The sequence below is a fragment of the Triticum dicoccoides genome, chromosome 1B (assembly GCF_002162155.2).
Source record: "Triticum dicoccoides isolate Atlit2015 ecotype Zavitan chromosome 1B, WEW_v2.0, whole genome shotgun sequence".
NCBI classification, from domain to species: Eukaryota; Viridiplantae; Streptophyta; class Magnoliopsida; order Poales; family Poaceae; genus Triticum; species Triticum dicoccoides.
The window spans coordinates 15,111,847-15,132,672 of NC_041381.1; the positions used below are offsets into that span (position 1 = coordinate 15,111,847).

General features: G+C 44.5%; 1 pseudogene; it reads left to right on the top strand.

The window, feature by feature from the left end:
- Positions 1-11,763: 11,763 nt before the first annotated feature.
- Positions 11,764-17,252, top strand: LOC119316201 (annotated as a pseudogene).
- Positions 17,253-20,826: the final 3,574 nt, after the last annotated feature.

The window sequence follows — 20,826 nt, forward strand, 5'->3', positions numbered from 1 at the left end:
CCGCCGTCGACCAGGTCACAGCCGGAGAGGCCCGACCCGACTGATGCGCGCACACACGACCACTACCAGCCCCCATGCCAGATCTAACCACCTCGTATCCACCCGAGCAGACGAACCGCAGCCACCGCGCCACCTCTAAATGCTAGGGGGACGCCGTACTGCCACCTGACACCGCCAGCGCCACCGTGCGCACCTGAAGCCGCGCCACCTCAAAAATTGGATCCAAGGATTGAGTTGAAACCGCAGACATAGAAGGAACTCCTCATCTGCAATGCTAGCTACGCTAGTTAATCGACTCGCGGCCGCACAGAAACAAAATCATCTCACGTGCAAACATTAAACAACAAAAACGGCTGATTGATCTTTGCTACGCATTTTCTTTTTCTTTTTTTGCCAGAGATACAGATTTAGTTCTCGCGGAGGCCCAAATTTGCTGTGTGAGAGGCACACTTGTGCCTGTTTGGGAAAAAATAATGAAAATGACCGTGCCTTGGTTTTGTTTTTCTAGGGAAAAAAGTTAGTCAAAATATCAACATGAGATATAATATCGAAGGTCTCAATGCGATGAATCCAATGGTAAAAACAATTCAGGATTTAGACACGGGCTTTAAGAGATATATTATTTGAATAAACCAATATATATGAAAAAAGAAAAAACTTCAAGGTTGTGATAAGTGGCGCACATGTAGTGCGCAACTTGTCACATCTTGGGAGATGGGAGTGGCCTTTGCAAAAAGTACTCCTTAATTAATGACTAAGCTTTGCTAGAGTGTCTTTTTTGTTCTCAAAATCATCATATATAACAGTTATTATGACGGTTCATTCATATGCCGACTCAGCTAGAGTTGCTCTAAGAGAGCATGTGTATAAGTTGGCCCAAGTTACTGAAAGTCCAGCATCCCCATGGCCTAGGGTTGCCCTCTGGGTCAATTTCTGGACCCGTCCTAGAGAGTGGTGACCGCTAGGGTTACACCGTTACACCTTTGAGTCGCCCCATTTAGACAACGATCATCCATATTTCATTTTATTTTGTAGAGAAGGCGACCATTCATATACCACGATGTTTCTAAAAGGCATCGACCAAATGCTTTTCTTATTCCCACAGAATTTTCAAAGTACATGAGCTTTATGTTATCTGTAACCGACTGAGCAGCACATCGATCTCAGTTTTATTATATACTCCTCCGTACCATAATATAAGACATCTTATATTATGGGACGGAGGAAGTAGTACAGTAAGTCGTAGTGTCGGGCAATACGATACATGTGCAACATCCAACAGTGTATATAGGAGTTGCACTACAGGTCGGGCCTGTTAAGCTAGCCGACGATGGGTGTCTCGCTGACAACGCCGGCCGCATCGGAGACGAGGATGACGCGTTTAGGGTCGGGGTGCCCTGTCCCTATAGTGGGTTCCGTTTTCACGATTAACATGACCGCAACGTCGGGCCTGTCCCCGTTGATCAGAAGCGCCGCGGTGGCCACCGGCAGCCCCACTGCCTCAGGCCATGACGACCTCGAACCTCTGCCTATACCTGCAAGCTTGGCTCTTCCCATAGTATCAAGGAGGACTCTACTTGCGATCTGTGCTTGTAGGATGTGATTCCAGGATGGGTGATCAGGCCCTACTTGTAGCCTTGTAGGGGCATTTGTGATTTAGTGTGATGTGGACAGGGTGAGCATCTGTGAGAGTGAGAAGCTTCCATTTTACTTTTTGAAACACTTTGAGTGTGACAATCTGACGTTTGAGAACGAGGGGGTGCATCGGGTACACCGGCCTCTCTTGGTAGAGCTGAACCAGCAGCCGTCTTTTTCGCAGGTGCATCGTCCACACCGTTGCCAAGTGCAGGAATCAACGTTGCAAAGTGTCTGATTGTTCTGGGAATAAAACAAAGTTTCAGTTTGTTAATCGCTAGTGTCAACTAGCTAAGTAGTATTGTCTTTTAGGGAAGACCGTCATGACATGCATTACAATGATCAATCGGTGCAGACATTATGAGAGTTTAGTTATATCATAAGCATATCAATCTAAATTATGGCCAACTTTGATGGCCCTTCCCAAAGCTTTTGAGCTATCCGGCGTCGAGATTCTTTTGACATAAGCAAACTGACCTAGTATATGTACCTCAGTTCCAATCTTCCAAGTTGTACACTAAATATTGTTTTTTGCGGGCTATATGTACTAAGTCAGCCCACAAAATGGCACTAGCGGACATGTAGGCCTTCTAACAAGTCAGCCCACAAGTCTGTGCTCCAAAGTCACCTGACTCCAGTCAGTCAGTCAGGTTTCAGAGGCTAGAGCCTAGAGCTCGCTACAACATCAAGTCTTCAAATATTTCTGGTTTGGACACTTACGTGATATCTAAAATAAAACTGGCCATAATATACAAAAAGACACAATATTATAATAAACTTATTGCTACAGAATCATTTATTCATGATAATTATATTAATACATTTTTTAGAGGTTAAGTTTTCAAGTAGAGTACAATTTCGTTTAGAATAATGAGTACTTGGCGACCTGACTATACTGTACTTCCTCTGTTCCCAAATATAAGTGTTTCTAGAGTTTTCAAATGGACTATCACATACGGATGTATATAGACATATTTTAGAGTGTAGATTCACTTATTTTGCTCCGTATGTAGTCACTTGTTGAAATACCTAGAAAAACAAATATTTAGGAACGGAGGGAGTATCTTTTATTGCATGCATCCACTACATATTTACTGATTAAGATCAACTTATGTGCTTGTGGTAACCGAGATGTGCAGTTAGTGCCAAGGCGTACTTTACCGCGGGAGCTTCTGCAGTAACAAGATCTAGGTCATGGTTCCATATTTAGGTATTTTCGGTGTTGTTGAAATATTACCATTTTATTTTCTACATGTGCTTCCGTGGTGGAGTGGTGAATGCACAACTCCGCCCAATAGGGTTCAAATCAAGTCTCTCGATTTTTTTTTAACTTTCTAGGGACTCCCTTAACCCTGGCAAATTATTCTATAAATTGAAATCAAAGAAACCTGAATTTAGCCGTGTTTTGAGCCCCCGGCCGATATCCATTCCTAAATACTAAACTAACCTAAATTTATTTCACGTCGTTTCATATATTAAAGAGCAATAACTGATATTAAATATAGAATGTTTTGAGAGTTTAGAGAGGTTGCTACCAGGATCGGCGAGAGAAAGCAAAGATGAATCGAAAGGGAAATTACTACACCAGCCATATTGTCTAATTGTAGTAAATATGTGATGTATGTTGGCAGTTTCTATTGAGTGTCCATCTTCACAAAATCATGGTCGACATCGACTGGCTGTCTTCGACTTTCCCGATCACACTAGAACTCAAATTTTGATGCGTCTGATCATTGCACCAGATAATTTGTGGTTTTTAGTAATTTGGGAGGAATTATATATGGTAGTTTATTTGATTTACATGCAATTTGAGCTCAAAATAACTCTTAGTTTGCATATGTAGCTGTGGTTTACTTAGTGCCTTCCCGTCTCCGTTCTAACCACTATCGATCGCCCGCACCGTCTCGTTGCCGGCTCCACCTTGTGGTGAGCCTCTTGTTCTCATCTTTTTTATATAAAAATAATCATGTTTTTGTGTGATTTAGATATATAGTTACTTTTATAATTATCTTACCCGTACGTTGTTTGTTATACATAGTGACATGGTTTTGATATCCATTCCCATCGGCCCTCGTCCGGTTATGATTCAGATGTCGTATATTCTCTTTTATAACTATTTGTTGCAGTTCATGTTTATGAAAAATTATGCCCATCAAGTTGACATATATATTTTTATCTAGGAGGTATGTGAACCGGAAATTCCAACCGACCCTATTGTCGAGAGATTACATTTAGTTGAAAATGAAAACAAGTATTTGAAAGAAAAATTGAAAAGAATTGAGGACGAGAAGATGGAATTGGAGTTGCATCTTGCCGATGTCATCGATGATAACAAGATCACGATGGAGAAAATATGCTTGAAGATTAGAAAGATTAGAAAATATGCCATTGATAGTGAGGCCTGGTATCATTATGCTGTTGGATCAATTGTTTCATTAGTTGCCATCTTGATCGCATTTGTTGTTGCATTTAAATGCTTTAGGTAGAGAGTTTGTATGTTGTTTTATGAGAATAAGTGTGTATGGAACTTTATGTATGAACTTGTATTAATTTGGTCTTTTCAGTGTTATGTAATGAAGATGAGCCGGCAATGGATGTACGATGACCGATGCTCTCCCCAGTTCATTAATGGCGTGCATACTTTTCTGCTTGTGGCTGAGGCAAACAAGCGGGCGGATGGTTTTATGTCTTGTCCATGTGCTGGTTGTAAGAATGATCGAAATTACTCCAAGTCAAAAACTATTCATGTCCACCTGTTTGAGTCCGGTTTCAGGCACCACTATAATGTTTGGACCAAGAACGGAGAAAGAGGGGTTATGATGGAAGACAATGAAGAAGAAGATGACGACGATAGATATCCTGGCCATGGGTTCCCTGAATACGATGGTACAAAAATGGAGGAAGAAGCTGAGCCGGAACAAGCTGAGCCGACAATGCGGGAAGAAGCTGAAGAAGAGGCATCAGATGAACCCTCCGATGATCTAGGTCAGGCCATTGCCGATACAAAGAGAAACTGCGCAAGTGAGAAGGAGAGGCTGAAGTTGCAGCGCATGTTAGAGGACCACAAGAAATTGTTGAACCCAAATTGCGAAGCTGACAAGAAAAAGTTGGGCACCACACTAGCATTGCTGCAATAGAAGGCAGAGAATGGTGTATCTGACAAGAAATTTGGGAAGTTGCTGATAATGTTAAAGAAGATGCTTCCAAAGGACAACGAATTGCCCAACAGTACGTATGCAACACAGAAGGTTGTATTCTCTCTAGGATTGGAGCTGCAGAAGATACATACATGCCCTAATGACTGCATCATGTACCGCGATGCGTACGAGGATTTGAACGCATGCCCGATATTCGGTGCATTGCGGTATAAGATCAGACGAGATGACCCTGGTGATGTTGACGATGAGTGCCCCAGGAAGAGGGTTCCTATCAAGGTGATGTGGCATGCTCCTATAATACCATGGTTGAAACGCCTATTCAGAAACAAAGAGCATGTCAAGTTGATGTGATGGCACAGAGAGGACCGTAATAAATACCGGAAGTTGAGAGCACCCGCTGACGGGGCACAGTGGAGAAAAATCGAGAGAAAGTACTGGAGGACTTCGCAGGTGACGCAAGGAACGTATGGTTTGGTCTAAGCGTAGATGGTATTAATCCTTTTGGGGAGCAGAGCAACAATCATAGCACCTGGCCTGTGACTCTATGTATGTATAACCTTCCTCCTTGGTTGTGCATGAAGCGGAAGTTCATTATGATGCCAGTGCTCATCCAAAGCCCTAAGCAACCCGACAACGACACTTATGTGTACCTAAGGCCATTAGTTGAAGAACTTTTACAGCCGTGGAATGAAAGATATGTACGTGCGTGGGATGAGCATGGACAGGAGGAATTTTATCCACATGCATTGCTATTTGTGACCATCAATGATTGGTCTGCTCTCAGTAACCTTTTAGGACAGACAAACAAGGGATACCGCGCATGCATGCACTGTTTAGATGATACCGACAATATATATTTGGATAATTGTAAGAAGAATGTGTACTTGGGACACCGTCGATTTCTTCTGAGCAGACATCCCGTAAGAATGAAAGGAAAGCATTTCAAAGATGAGGCAGATCACCGGACAAAGCCTCGCCACCGTACTAGTGATGATGTACATGATATAGTCAAGTATTTGAAGGTAATCTTTGGAAAGGGTCCTGGCGGACAATCTATTCCGAATGACGCTGACGGACGTGCATCCATGTGGAAGAAGAAATCTATATGTTGGGACCTACCCTATTGGAAAGACCTGGAGGTCCGCTCTGCAATCGACATGATGCACGTGACGAAGAATCTTTGCGTGACCCTGTGTGGCTTCTTGGGTGTGTATGGGAAGACAAAAGATACACTAGAGGCACGGGAGGACCAACAATGTATGCACGAAAAGGACGGCATACATCAGGGTTATGCCAGCTACGCTCTTACCCAAGAAGAGAAGGAAATGTTCTTTGAATGCCTGCTCAGTATGAAGGTCCCGTCTGGCTTCTCATCGAATATAAAGGAAATAATAAATATGGCAGAAAAAAGTTTCAGAACCTAAAGTCTCATGACTGCCATGTGATTATGACGTAGTTGCTTTCAGTTGCATTGAGGGGGCTTCTACCGAAAAACCTTCGATTAGCCATTATAAAGTTGTGTGCATTCCTCAATGCAATCTCTCAGAAGGTAATCGATCCAGAAACTATACCAAGGATGGAGAATGATTTGGTGCAATGTCTTTTCAGTTTCAAGTTGGTGTTCCCACCATCCTTCTTCAATATCACGACGCATGTCCTAGTTCACCTATGTGAAGAGATTGCCGTTCTTGGTTCTTTATTTCTACACAATATGTTCCCCTTTGAGAGGTTCATGGGAGTATTAAAAAATATGTTCATAACCATGCTAGGCCAGAAGGAAGCATCTCCAAAGGCCATGAAAATGAGGAGGTCATTGAGTTTTGTGTTGACTTTATTCCTGACCTTAAACTGATTGGTCTTCCTGAATCGCGGCATAAGGGCAGACTGGGTGGAAATGGCACACTAGGACCGGATGAAATAATATGTATGGACGGGCATTCTCTCACGTAAGCACACTACATAGTTCTAGAAAATTCTGCCTTGGTGGCTCCGTATATGGAGGAACACAAGAATATTCTAAGCTCTAAATACCCGAAGTAGTCTGAAGACTGGATTACACGTGAACAAATAAGGACTTCCGCCGCTTGGTTGCAGGCACGTGCCTTGCATGACAATGCTATTGAAAATGACATATACTTGTTGTTGGAAATATGCCCTAGAGGCAATAATAAAAGCATTATTATTATATTTCCTTGTTCATGATAATTGTCTTTATTCATGCTATAATTGTGTTATTCGGAAATCGTAATACATGTGTGAATAACAAACATCAACATGTCCCTAGTGAGCCTCTAGTTGACTAGCTCGTTGATCAACAGATAGTCATGGTTTCTTGACTATGGACACTGGATGTCATTGATAACGAGATCACATCATTAGGAGAATGATGTGATGGACAAGACCCAATCCTAAACATAGCACAAGATCGTATAGTTCGTTTGCTAGAGTTTTCCAATGTTAAGTATCTTTTCCTTAGACCATGAGATCGTGTAACTCCCGGATACCGTAGGAGTGCTTTGGGTATGCCAAACGTCACAACGTAACTGGGTGACTATAAAGCAGACTACGGGTATCTCCGAAAGTGTCTGTTGGGTGACATGGATCAAGACTGGGATTTGTCACTCCGTATGACGGAGAGGTATCACTGGGCCCACTCGGTAATGCATCATCATAATGAGCTCAGAATGACCAAGTGTCTGGTCACGGGATCATGCATTACGGTACGAGTAAAGTGACTTGCCGGTAACGAGATTGAACGAGGTATTGGGATACCGACGATCGAATCTCGGGCAAGTAACATATCGATAGACAAAGGGAATAGCGTACGGGGTTGATAGAATCCTCGACATCGTGGTTCATCCGATGAGATCATCGTGGAGCATGTGGGAGCCAACATGGGTATCCAGATCCCGCTGTTGGTTATTGACCGGAGAGTCGTCTCGGTCATGTCTGCTTGTCTCCCGAACCCGTAGGGTCTACACACTTAAGGTTCAGTTACGCTAGGGTTGTAGGGATATGTATATGCAGTAACCCGAATGTTGTTCGGAGTCCCGGATGAGATCTCGGACGTCACGAGGAGTTCCGGAATGGTCTGGAGGTAAAGATTTATATATGGGAAGTCCTGTTTCGGGCATCGGGACAAGTTTCGGGGTTATCGGTATTGTACCGGGACCACCGGAAGGGTCCCGGGGGTCCACCGGGTGGGTCCACCTGTCCCGGGGGGCCACATGGGCTGTAGGGGGTGCGCCTTGGCCTAATGGGCAAGGGCACCAGCCCCACATAGGCCCATGCGCCTAGGGTTTGAAGGGGGAAGAGTCCTAGGAGGGGAAGGCACCTCCTAGGTGCCTTGGGGGGGAGGGAAGCCCCCCTTGGCCGCCGCACCCCCTAGGAGATTGGATCTCCTAGGGCCGGCCACCCCCCCTTGGCCCTCCTATATATAGTGGGGGAGAGGAGGGACTTCATACCTGAACGCCTTGGCCTTTGGTTGCCTCCTTCTCCCTCCCCAACACCTCCTCCACCTCCATAGTGCTTAGCGAAGCTCTGCCGGAGTACTGCAGCTCCATCAACACCACGCCGTCGTGCTGCTGCTGGTGCCATCTCCCTCAACCTCTCCTCCCTCCCTTGCTGGATCAAGAAGGAGGAGACATGGCTGTTCCGTACGTGTGTTGAACGCGGAGGTGCCGTCCGTTCGGCGCTGGTCATCGGTGATTTGGATCACGTCGAGTACGACTACATCATCACCGTTCTTTTGAATGCTTCCGCTCGCGATCTACAAAGGTATGTAGATGCATCTAATCACTCGTTGCTAGATGAACTCCTAGATGATCTTGGTGAAACGAGTAGGAAAATTTTTGTTTTCTGCAACGTTCCCCAACACTTGTGTCCCTGTTACCATCTTCGAATATAATGACTTTCAAAGGGAATAAGATAAATGGGAATACATTATACACGATCGCAAAAGATAAAAAGAGCACCAACCAAAATAGTGATGTCCGCTTTGATGCAGCAACCAGTAGGGGAAATGACACATATTATGGTTACATAGAGGAGATATGAGAATTTGACTATGGAAGTGATTTGACGGTCCCTTTATTTTGGTGCAAATGGGTCAATATTATAGGAGGCGGCGTAAAGGAAGACCTGCGGTACGGAATGACAACAATGGATCTCAACAATCTTGCGTACGCAGACGAATCATTCTTCCTAGCCAATGATGTGGCGCAGGTTTTCTATGTGAAGGACATGTCTACCAAGCTGAGAAAAAGAAAAGATAAGGAAGCAAATACATAATACGATAAGCCAAAGTGCCACATAGTTCTTTCAGGGAAAAGAAACATCGTGGGAGTGGATGACAAGATAGACATGTCAGAAGATTATGAAAAGTTTCATGAATTGCTCCGCTCACAGTGAATGCTGACCCAAGCATCCAGTTAAATGATGAAGATTGTCCATGATTATGGTGCAAAGGGACACACGCGAAGAAAAAGTTTCACACCCAAAGATCACACTCTCCGATGTGACCGGCTTTACACTACTAGGGAAAACCCTAGTAGTAGCGCGGGTTTTGAGGCTATCAGCAGCGCGGAGACCCGCGCTACTAATAAGGCGCTACAGCTAACTGTTAGTAGTAGCGTTGTCTGTACCCGCGCTACTACTATTGACTATATCAGCAACGCATTTTCGGAACGCGCTACTATTAGTTAGCTGTTGGGATTTCCTGAGCCCGCGCTACTGTTATATCTTTCACCATTTCCCCACTCCAGCTTCAATAAACTGCAATTTCCAGATACTAGGTACTAGTAGATATCAATTTCATAAAGCATTATAGGTACTAGGTAGTACTCCCTCGTTTCCAAATTACTCATCATGGTTTTAATTCAAATTTGAACTAAAACCACGACGAGTAATTTGGAACCGAGGGAGTACTAGATAACAATTTCATATATACTCAACATGCATCCTCAAGCAGTACAAGGTGACATCGACGACGATCATCATATTTAGTTCTAGATGATATCGACGACGATCATCATATGTAGTTCTAGATGATATAGCCACACACACATATGTAGTTCTAGATGATATCGACGACGATCATCATCCTCAAGCCTGGACGATGGGTGTTTCTGATAGTAATTAGGATGGCCTGTCCAACACGAAGATTCTTGCCAACGAGGAATCTCTTCCACCCAACCGAGTTTAAGTGTGTGCGACCGTCTGTGTCCATGCGGTAAGTACATGTGGTGACGGAGCCCCTTGCGGTAAGGCGTAGTCAAGCTGGGCCTTCTTCATCAGGCTCGATACCACAACTCACAGATAGGTTCTTTGGCAATTTCTGAATAAGAAAAACATATCAATTAATAAATAGCCTCACACATACTCTTGCAAATATATTTCTATTAAGTCTAGATTTCTACACTATCAAAAGACACAGTACTATGCATTTGTACTAATTAATCATGAATTCTACTAATAAGTATATATGGATTATCTACACTATTAATAGTTCCTTGGATTCTACACTAATTAGCATGTGATCAGACTCTACACTAAAGCATATCAACGACTAGATTCCACACAACATATCATTGGACTCTACACTAAGCATATCATCGGATAATTTGCATTTGTAAGTATAACATACCATATCATGTCGATCGACCATGGTACTTGTCAGGCGGGTCACGAATGTCATCCCAACAAAGTCAGCACGTGGTGAAATTATGTCCCATAGGTTGCACACCTCCTCCTCGCTCAGCATCATTCTTTGAGCTACGATGGCTTCATGAAGTGGGTTCTCATCATCTTCATCGAGTGGGTCCTCATTATCTGCATCATCTTCGTCATCTTCATCATCTTCGTCATCTTCATCATCTTCGTCATCTTCATCATCTTCCACCAGGTTGAGATAAATGACAGCCAGATTGGGTCTTTCTGCTCTGAAGGAGAAGCTGATCAACTCACCACCAGTAAGACGCATGCGGGTGAGGAAACGGGCCCATCCTCCTCCTCCAATCTACGACATATTGCGTCCTTTCTCGACCTCCATAGTGTCTCCTGTCAGCTTGTTGAATGTCAACCTCACATTGCATGGGACAGTCTGTGTAAGAAAAGAAAAATGACACAATGCAGTAATGCCAACACTAAAAATAAAATAGTTGTTACATTTCACTGGGGTCTTCCACTGGGGTCTGATGCCCGCTGGTTCTAGCTTCCTTTGGTAGTATTTTGCCGCGGCAAACCCTGTTATCAATAGTCTTATCGTTGAATTGCTCTTAGCTGAGCAGTTGCTTGTTAGTGTCATCAGGTTTTCGCCCCACAGCGGATGGTCTGCTCTAGGATCATCATGCAGTGGGTTTCCTGATGATGCGCCAACTCGCTCCTCCCCTTTCAGCCTCCTTTTGCTTATCTCATTTCGATCTAACTTTCCTTTGTCGGTAGTTGGTTGGATGTCAAAAGACTTGGATAATTGACCGATGTATTTTCGTTGATTGCAAAATTAATGGAAAGGGGTGAGAGCCCGGTTGGAAAAAAGCATTCCTCTTTGCAACTGGTAACGAGTTGAAGCCCCTCCATCCAGTTTGAAAATTTCGGTTTAATAATGTATAGGAGTAATTTACCATCTGCCAAATGTCTGCATACTACTCTACATCCCACATAATATAAAAATGTTTTGTGTAGAAAACACTCTTATATTATGGAACGAGGAGAGAGGTAAATGCATGAAGCATGGCAGGTGGACTGACCAAGCAACAGTATACATATACACAGTATGAGAGAATCTTCACCAGTAAGTAAATGAAATGAGAGGAGGGTATATGCAATGAACCAATGCTAGTGGACTGACTGACCATATACAGTATACTGAGTGAGTGACCCACTGAATAGTTGCATCAGCCAAAAGCACTACTATTCCGAGGCATCGTGGGGGCTCTGTTACTTTTGAGAGCCTAGCTAGTGTCTTCTTCTCTTGACTGCTGCTGTTCCTGGTCTTCCTCTGCTCCTCGTCTCCACCGACCGAATGCTCCCTTGCTATCATCTCTGTCTCCCCCATTTCGCTGCCAACCTCCGAGCTCGCCTCTGCCACTGCAAGAGCCCTTGCGAGTTCTTGCCAGGAACACGGCCCTTCTTAGCACCTGTGGAGAGGGGAGAAGGCCGGTGGATTTTTTGGGTATGTTTTCTGTCGATTTTTTCCAGTTAAAGTAGCAATGGTTGGAGCTAGAAAGTCAGATCTCCTGCTTCAGAGTCTGATCTGATTTGTGTTGGTTGGATCCAGGGTGGCTGTGGAACAGCAAGAACACTGGAGTTCCGGGTCCGTCAGAGCACGATGCTGCACTCAATCCACTGATCTGCTGAGCCTGGTAATTAGTACTGCCTCCGTCCCATAATATAAGAACGTTTTTGACACTAGTGTAGTGTTAAAAACGTTCTTACATTTTGGGATAGAGGGAGTAGATCTCATCTTTCTTGCTATGCATTCTAGCTGAAATCTTTCACATCCATGTATTCTCAGCGAGCCATTGATTTAATGTGCTAAGTATTTTGCTGGATTATAAAATCTTATTTTTTTCGTCCTTGGTTTGTTCTGAGACTAGATTCATCTGGGAGGTTGCTGTGAAAGTGACTGTTGCCACTGGCCGAGGTCACCATTGACGCCACTGTGAGTTTGCTCCCCAATCTTCTCGTGTTCTTTGTCCCCTCTTAAGATTTTGCTCGAGTTCCGGTACTGTACTGACACACTGCATTCGCAGTCCTTCATCCATCGGTCACAACCAACAAGTCCACACAAGCGCCCAACTAATGGAGACGACGGCTCTGAGTGTTGGCAAGTCAGTGCTGAGTGGAGCGCTTAGCTATGCCAAATCCGCCTTGGCGGAGGAGGTGGCCCTGCAGCTCAGAGTCCGGCGTGACCAGGTCTTCATCACCAACGAGCTCGAGATGATGCAGGCTTTCCTTGAGTCTGCTCATGACGAGGGAGACGACAACAGGGTGGTCAAGGTCTGGGTGAAGCAAGTCCGTGACGTGGCCTACGACGTCGAGGACACACTCCAGGAGTTTGCAGTGCGCCTCGAGAAACAGTCTTGGTGGCGTATCCGTCGCAACCTACTGGACAGGCGCCGTGTGGCAAAGCAGATGAAGGAGCTCAGAGCCAATGTTGAAGATGTCAGCCAGAGAAACATGCGTTACAATATCATCAAGGGATCTGGCTCAAAGCCTGCAACCACCGATGGAAAGTTTACAGTTGCGGGTACAACTATGTCTGGCATCGACGAAGCAAGGCGGCAGCGGGACAGAGCAAAATTTGATCTCATTCGACTGATGTACAAGATGGATGTTGAGCTTAGGGTGATCTCCGTGTGGGGGAAATGTATTGGTGATCTTGGAGAGACATCGATCATCAAAAGGGCCTATGAAGATCCAGAGGTACACAAGAAGTTCAAATGCCGAGCCTGGGTTGCTGGTTTGACGCGACCTTTCAATTCAACTGACTTCTTGAAAGGCGTGCTTGAGCAGTTCTACATTAATTTTCTTCAAGAGGTGGGGATAGAACAAAAAGCAGCTCTTGGGGCTCAAGTTCTGAAGATCATGGGAATGACGGATGAAGGTGATTTTGCTCATGAGGTCAAGAAATATCTGAATGAAAGGAGTTACTTGATTGTGCTAAATGGTGTACACACCATGGAAGAGTGGGATCAGATTAAAACATGCTTCCCAGACAATAAGAAAGGAAGTCTGATCTTAGTTTCCACAGAGCAAATTGGAGTTGCAAGCTTATGCATAGGGGCAGAGAATGGAGCAGCAGAGCATAAACAATTGTTTGCTGACCAGACTCTTCATGCTCCTTTAATTGTTTTTTTGGTTAATCTTCTTGGCTAATTTGCACCGAGTTGTTGTTAGGAAAGTTATGGAATAATAGCCATCCCACATGATTCCATTCAAATTGTTAGGAATTTTATCTTCTTGGATAACAATTGAATGTGCAATTTTAAAAAAAGAAACGTGGCATGTCTTGGCAACCTGTATTAGCAGGACCATAGTCAACCATGAACTCCCATTTGAAACCAACATCTGTTTGATGCAACAACACGCCGGTAAAAAATATAGCTTTGAAAATTCTTCCCACCTCAAACAATTTTTCACACAATTTGTATCTATTTTTTTATAGGGTATGTCGACATCATAGTCAACCAGCATGTTATAAAATCTCTGTCGACGGGATTAGCTATTGGATATTAGTCCATGCCTATATATACAAACAGATTAAAAATATAGGATAATGAAATAAGAAAAAAAGGAATTGAGTTCCAAATTTATGAAAAAATTGTGCAACTAGGAAAAATAGAAAAAAGATAAATTTATAGCGAGATATAAACAAAACTTTTCCACGCACAAAATCTCGAAGCAAGGATCACGCTAATCCTGCGGCTAAGGTGAACATCGGTTGAGCAGTAGCAAAACTTCTATTTATAATTATGCATGCTTTCATATCTAAATATTACTGAAATAATACTTTCAGACCAATACAATCCCTTGAATTACGATCTGAGCTGCACTTTAGAGAAGATTTTATAATTGTAAAATGTTTGCTTAAAGCTAAAGAATGGGAAAGAAAGTGTAGAACACTTTCAAGGTTTTTTAGGTCGACCAGCTATCATCCTAGGAAATGAAAGAAAGCAGCACCTAATCATTGCTTGCTTGTATCTAGGGTTCGCAAGTTGGAACGGATTTAACAGAGGCGGAGTCTAGCTCAAATGTGGACACTGACAGTAATGACAACTCCGCCAGTAAGAGGATGCTCAATCGCACAGAGACGATGCTAGTAGCTTTTAAGGAATCTCAGCTCATCGGGCGAGAGCATGAAAAATCAGATATTCTCAAGCTAATTGCAAATGAAGATAGCCGGCAATGTGAGGTGATCTGCCTATGGGGAATGGGTGGTGTTGGAAAAACCACAATAATCAGAGATGTCTACCAAAGCCAAGAACTCATTGGCAATTTTGAGAAGCGTGCTTGTGTCACAATTATGCGTCCTTTCAATCCTCAAGAGCTCCTAAAAAACTTAGCTAAGCAGCTGGAATGCAAGGATGTGGAAGATTTGGTCAAACAATTAGAAGTGAAGAAATACTTGATTGTTCTTGATGATTTATTATCCACCACAGAATGGGATGCCATAATACCATATCTTCCTGCAACTGAAAAATTCAGCCGAATCGTAGTCACCACAAGGATAAAGGATATTGCTAAGCATTGTTCCAAGAATTCTGAACATGAGAAAATATATGAGAACAGAACAACGCACGCGACCTCTTCATTGAAAAGGTACAAATAGTGTATTGTCTTGTACTTCATTTGCCTGCATTTTAAAAATGCATATATATCTTGTAGATTTTTACATCGTGTGGTCGGGTTATAACGCATATAACTGATTGTAATTGATGCAAATACTTATAATCTTAACTTGTATCAATTTCAGGTATTTGATAGGACTACGAATTTGAATGAGCAGTATCCCGAGTTAGTTGAACAGGCAAACCTGATCCTAAAGAAATGCAAGGGACTTCCGCTTGCAGTAGTCACCATTGGGGGCTTTTTGGCTAACCAACCAAAAACTGTGGTAGAATGGAGGAAACTGAATGAGTATATGAGTGCCGAGTTGGAGATGAATCCAGAGCTTGGGACCATAAGAACTATCCTTATGAGAAGCTATGATGGCTTACCTTATCATCTCAAGTCTTGTTTCCTGTATCTGCCCATCTTCCCCGAGGACTACAGGATTGGACGGGGACGCTTGGCACGCAGGTGGAGTGCAGAGGGTTATTCAAGGGAGGTGCACGGCAGATCTGCACAAGAAATAGGAGGTAGCTACTTCATGGAGCTTATAAGTAGGAGTATGATCCTACCATCCCATCAATCAATTCACAGTTCAGAAGGATTTAGTTCCTGCCAAGTTCATGACCTCATGCGTGAAATCGGCATGTCAAAGTCGATGGAAGAAAATCTTGTTTTTACACTAGAGCAAGGCTGCAGCATAAACAACCAGGGCATAGCACGACACCTTGCTATAAACGGCAATTGGGAAGGGGACAAGACAGAGTTCGATAGCATAGTGGATATGTCTCGTGTACGATCAGTAACTGTTTTTGGTGAGTGGAAGTCATTTTTAATTTCTGATAAGATGAGTATTTTGCGAGTGTTGGACTTGGAAGACACGACTGGTCTACACGGTCATCATCTTAAGCATATTGGGAACCTTCTTCACCTAAGATACCTTTCTCTAAGAGGATGTGAGGATATTCTTCACCTCCCAGATTCATTGGGTGACCTAAGACAACTTGAGACACTAGATATCAGAGGTACCCAAGTGATGATGCTGCCAAACGCCATTATCAAGCTTCGGAAGCTACAATATCTTCGTGCTGGTGAAAACTCAACAAATGAAAATGTCTCATATGAAGAACTGTTAGAACAAATTCCACACAAAATGAGGAACAGGCTACGCCTCTTGCCTCAGTGTTTGCTGTTTTCTTATTTATTATCTAAAGATCGTGATGACTTGAAAATCCATGATAGATGCACTATGACATGTTCTGCTGTACTCCCTGCTTTTGCGATGTGCCTGGATTTGTATGGTGTTCTAGTGCCTAGAAGGATGAGGAAGCTTAAAGCCCTGCGCACACTGGGTGTTGTGAATATCGGGCGACGAGGAAAGGATGTTGTACAAGACATAGAAGGACTGACCCAGTTGTGCAAGTTAGGAGTCACTGGCGTCAATAAGGAAAACGGAAAAGAGCTGTGTTCTGCAGTTGTTGGTCTGAGGCGCCTGGAGTCATTGTCAATCCGGTCAGAGGGAAAGCCAGGTTTATGTGGCTGCTTGGAGGGAAAGTTCTCGTTTTCGGAGACACTTCAGAGCCTCAAGTTGTACGGCAACCTGGTCAAACTGCCGGAATGGATCCAGGGGCTCAAGAATCTGGTGAAGCTGAAGCTGCGGAGTTCCAAGATAACAGAGCACGATGCTGCCATACAAGTCCTTGGGAATCTACCGAATCTGGCGTTCCTGCATCTGTTGGAGAAGTCACTCGAGGGTGAAGAGGTCCGTCTCAATTTCCAGCAGGGGACGTTTCTGAGCCTGGTAGTGCTGGAGCTGAGCATGGGACTCGAAGAAAGGCTCAAGTCCGTCAAGTTTGAACACAGAGCAGCCCCGAAGCTTGAGGTGCTCAAGTTTGGTACGCTTATATTTATCGGCAGTGGTTTCCTTTCAGGCCTACCATCTCTCGTGGACCTACCATCTCTCGTGAGCCTCAAGGAAGTTCTGCTCAAAGATTTCTACACTGATTATGAACTAGCATGCTTGAGGGCCGAGCTCACTGAGAATCCACGTCGACCCATTGTGAAGCGGGTCTGATGGGGCTTCAGAGTGAAATCAGGCCCAACAATCCAAGGCAGGCTAGGAGTACTTTGGTGGATGCGACAATTCATGGCTCTTGGCCAGGCTGAAAAGTGTAGCGGGCGGACTGGATGAGGAGACCGCCGGAAACGGCCCCGCCGCTCCAATGGGCGGCGACCTTCTCCACCGCCTTCCTCGATGGCAGGCCGGAGTGGCGCGTCGGATCTCTTTTCCTAGATAATAAAAGCGTCCTTTATCGAAAAAAAGGAGTACTTTGGTACTTCCCTTTGCGTGCAGTGTCCACCTACTCGTGCTGGTCGACGGATCACTTGTATTCAGGTCACCGGCCAAATATGTATGGTTGTCGGCCAGCAGTACGTATGCACTTGGCCATGCATGTATGTGTACCATTTATTCGTTTGCGGCTTCTTAGTACACCTTGGTTGTTCATCTTGGAGGACCATCTTATTTGTTTAGTAAACAGACGACATTGTACGCGCGACCTTGTAAATGATCTGATGAGGTGTAATCAATCTGTCATACCCTTTTATATGGTGCAACCAAGTGGCCTTTGACGTCCTGATTTCTTCTCTCGTGCGCTTTCACTGAGGATTCTGCTCTGGGATTTCTTCTCCGGCTGCTGCATGCATGTTGAAAGAGAAACAAGATTTGAGCATATATAATGCACTTCTCGCGTCGCCCCGAGTGGGTGACTCTGGGGCGACCAAACCCTAGCCTCCTGATCCCCCTCTCTCGTTCGTCTCCCCTTCCCTGTCGCCACCTGAGGGCGCCGCCGGGTGCCGTGCGGCCCGGTGAAGGTGGTGGTGTAACACTCCAAAAAAAAAGTTGATTTGGTTTTTATCAAATTCTTTAATTAATTGGAAGGAGGTTATTTTTTTTAAAGACTCTCCTTCTCAAAAAATTTCTTTTATGACAAATAATATTTTTTTATGATTTCTTCCCAACCTTGATTTTTGGTCTTGAAGATTTTTCATCTTGTGTTGGCTCAACACAAATAATTTTTGGAAGGTTTTTACAATTCTTTTCATTAAAAAGAATTCCTATAAATTATGGATTTATTCTTTCCCATTCAAAGATTTCTCTTTTGCTATGACCTATGTTGAAAACTTTCTTTCAAACCCACATCCCTCCTTTGGGTCAACCCAAGCATCCAATTCCAGCAAGTTTCAACTTCCCCTAGATCTTATTTCTATTTATTTTAACCTCAAAATCTTTTCTGTCATTTAATTTGGACCTTAGAGATTTACAAAGGAACTGTCAGTTTTCCTTTGAGTTTTGACTCCAAATAAATTCCTCTGGCTAGTCCTTAGCACCCTCAACCAAGATCCATCAAGATCGTTTGGTCCACAGTTTAAATTTTTTAAAATGTCCTTGCTGCAAGTTTGGACCAGAATTGCCATTTTTGATAAAATTCATTCTTTTTCTTTTCCTAAAAATCTGAGATAATTCAGGCAGTCTCCAGATGCATCAAGAGATCACCCCACCAAGGATCAGCTCAAGGAAAATTTTCCACGTGCCTAAATCATTTTGTTGAACAGCTGGTGTGCACTGTTTCTGTTAAATTCAGAAAAGTTCAGTGTTCAGTTTTCAGTGGCAGTGTCCTTTTCTTCCGAACCCCGGCGTCGATCTCGCCAGTGCACGCGTTGGCGCCTTGCTCACTGCTCCCCCTTCTTATCCGTCGCGCCACATGGTCGTCTGGACGGATGCGAGCGTCGACGGTGAGCTGGCAGGGGTACATCGCCCCCGTGAGCAGCGGCAGCAACATTCACTGCGGCCACCAGAGAGGCTCAGCGTGGTACGGCACCATCCAGCACCGCCCACACCACCAGGAGCCGCCGCGTGGCCGTCCCCTTCCCCGTGCGTGCTGCAGAACCGTCGCCGTGGCCTGAGAGGCGCAGAGCGCGCTCTCTGCCGCCGACGTGCTCGTGAGGCCATTCCATCGAAGGCCTGGAGTATCGCCCAAGTTGTACCAAGATTAGCTGTTGAATGGAGCCAGTGGACCAATCCGAAGATGCCCAGTCACCTAAATCTCCAGCCCGACCACTGCCTCGCCGTAATCACTCGCCGGAGTAATCCCGTTCTCGTCAGCCGCCTCGGGCCGGCTATAAATGGAGGCCCGAGCTCGTTCTCGATGCAACACCTCCCCTCCTCGCCTCGGAACCTCGCCACACTCATCAGAGGGTATCGGGAGAGCCTTCTTCCCTGACTCCGGCCACCCCGATCCGCTTCGGGCTCCGGAAAGATTCTCTCTGGTGAGAGCACCCCACCACCCAAACTGTGCCAGTAGCCTCCTAGTTCACCCACTCCCCTAACCTGCGCTCCATTTTGGCATTTGCAGCTCTCTTCGGAGAGATCCATCCTCGACCGAACCGCCGTCCACCGGAGTGGAAGCCGCCATCGACGTGGTGCTCGCCGACGACCAACTCCACCACCCACAGACGCGGGAGAACTCCATGAGTCCGTAGGTACCTTCCACACCCCCTACCTCGCCGTGGATCGACGCCGGCGATCACCGCGAGTCTCGGTCACCGGCGAGACTCTGTTCTGATTTTTAAACCTGACGGGTCGGACCCCCTCGTCAGCCTTTTCTCTTATATTCGAAACGTTTTCTGAAAGCGCCTTCGGGGAAAATACGTTTTCTAACTAAAACGTTTTTTGTTTTTTAAACTAGCCCCTGGAAAGTTTCTGTTTCATCACAGATTAGTCCCTGGACTAAAAACTTTATAACTTTGAAACAAAAGATGATTTTAACGTCATTCTTTTTCTGTCATCTCTATTTTTCTATCTAGTTGTTTATCATATTTATTTGAAAAATATTTTGAACAATTTTTATGCGCGCACGGTATTTACGTTAGTATCCGATTTCCTTTATAACGTAGATACCGAAGGAGGTGACGGAGCCGCAAACTTCACCGAGCTAGACTTCGACTACTCCGAACCAGGCAAGCATGTTTGAATCATTGATATGATGAGTGTCTTGCATGTTTGCTTGAGTAGTTTTCTCATGGCATGTTTATATAAGCATTAGTGAATGTTATATTGCATGCAAGGCTAGCTACAAGTGAGCTTCGAAATTTCATGTGTTCATATGATGGTGAGATAACCTGATCATGTGGTGACATGATAGGTTACAAGCTGGTATTGTTGAAGCATGCCAGTCTTATGTCAACCGTTTAACTCCAGTATTAACGTGGATCAAGTCATGTTCCCGTTCGTCCCCTTTTTCGTGCTGCCACATGTCTTCTGCAAAGAATGCGGTCTAGTCAGTTGCAAACCTCTTTCCTTGTACACACCGAATAGAGAGGCCGTGATGAGGGCTCCATGGACCTGGATTAAAGCCCATCATCCAGTCAGGGGGCATGGGTGTTTCCGGTTGGGACCGAGAGGGGGGCACCCCTTAGAGCGCGCGATATAAATTTGATCCCATGCTACTCGAGGTTGTGGCCTCCCCGTCTTAGAGTTTTTCTTGAATGTTGCCTAGGATGATTCCTGGCAGCGGAATGTGGAATGGGTGTGTACTGGTTAGATGTGTTTCTTCCAAAATACCGTAAACGGAACTAGTCCTTTATGACTACGGAAATCCGTTGGCTGTGGGTAAAGAGTACAAACTCTGCAGAGTCAAAAACC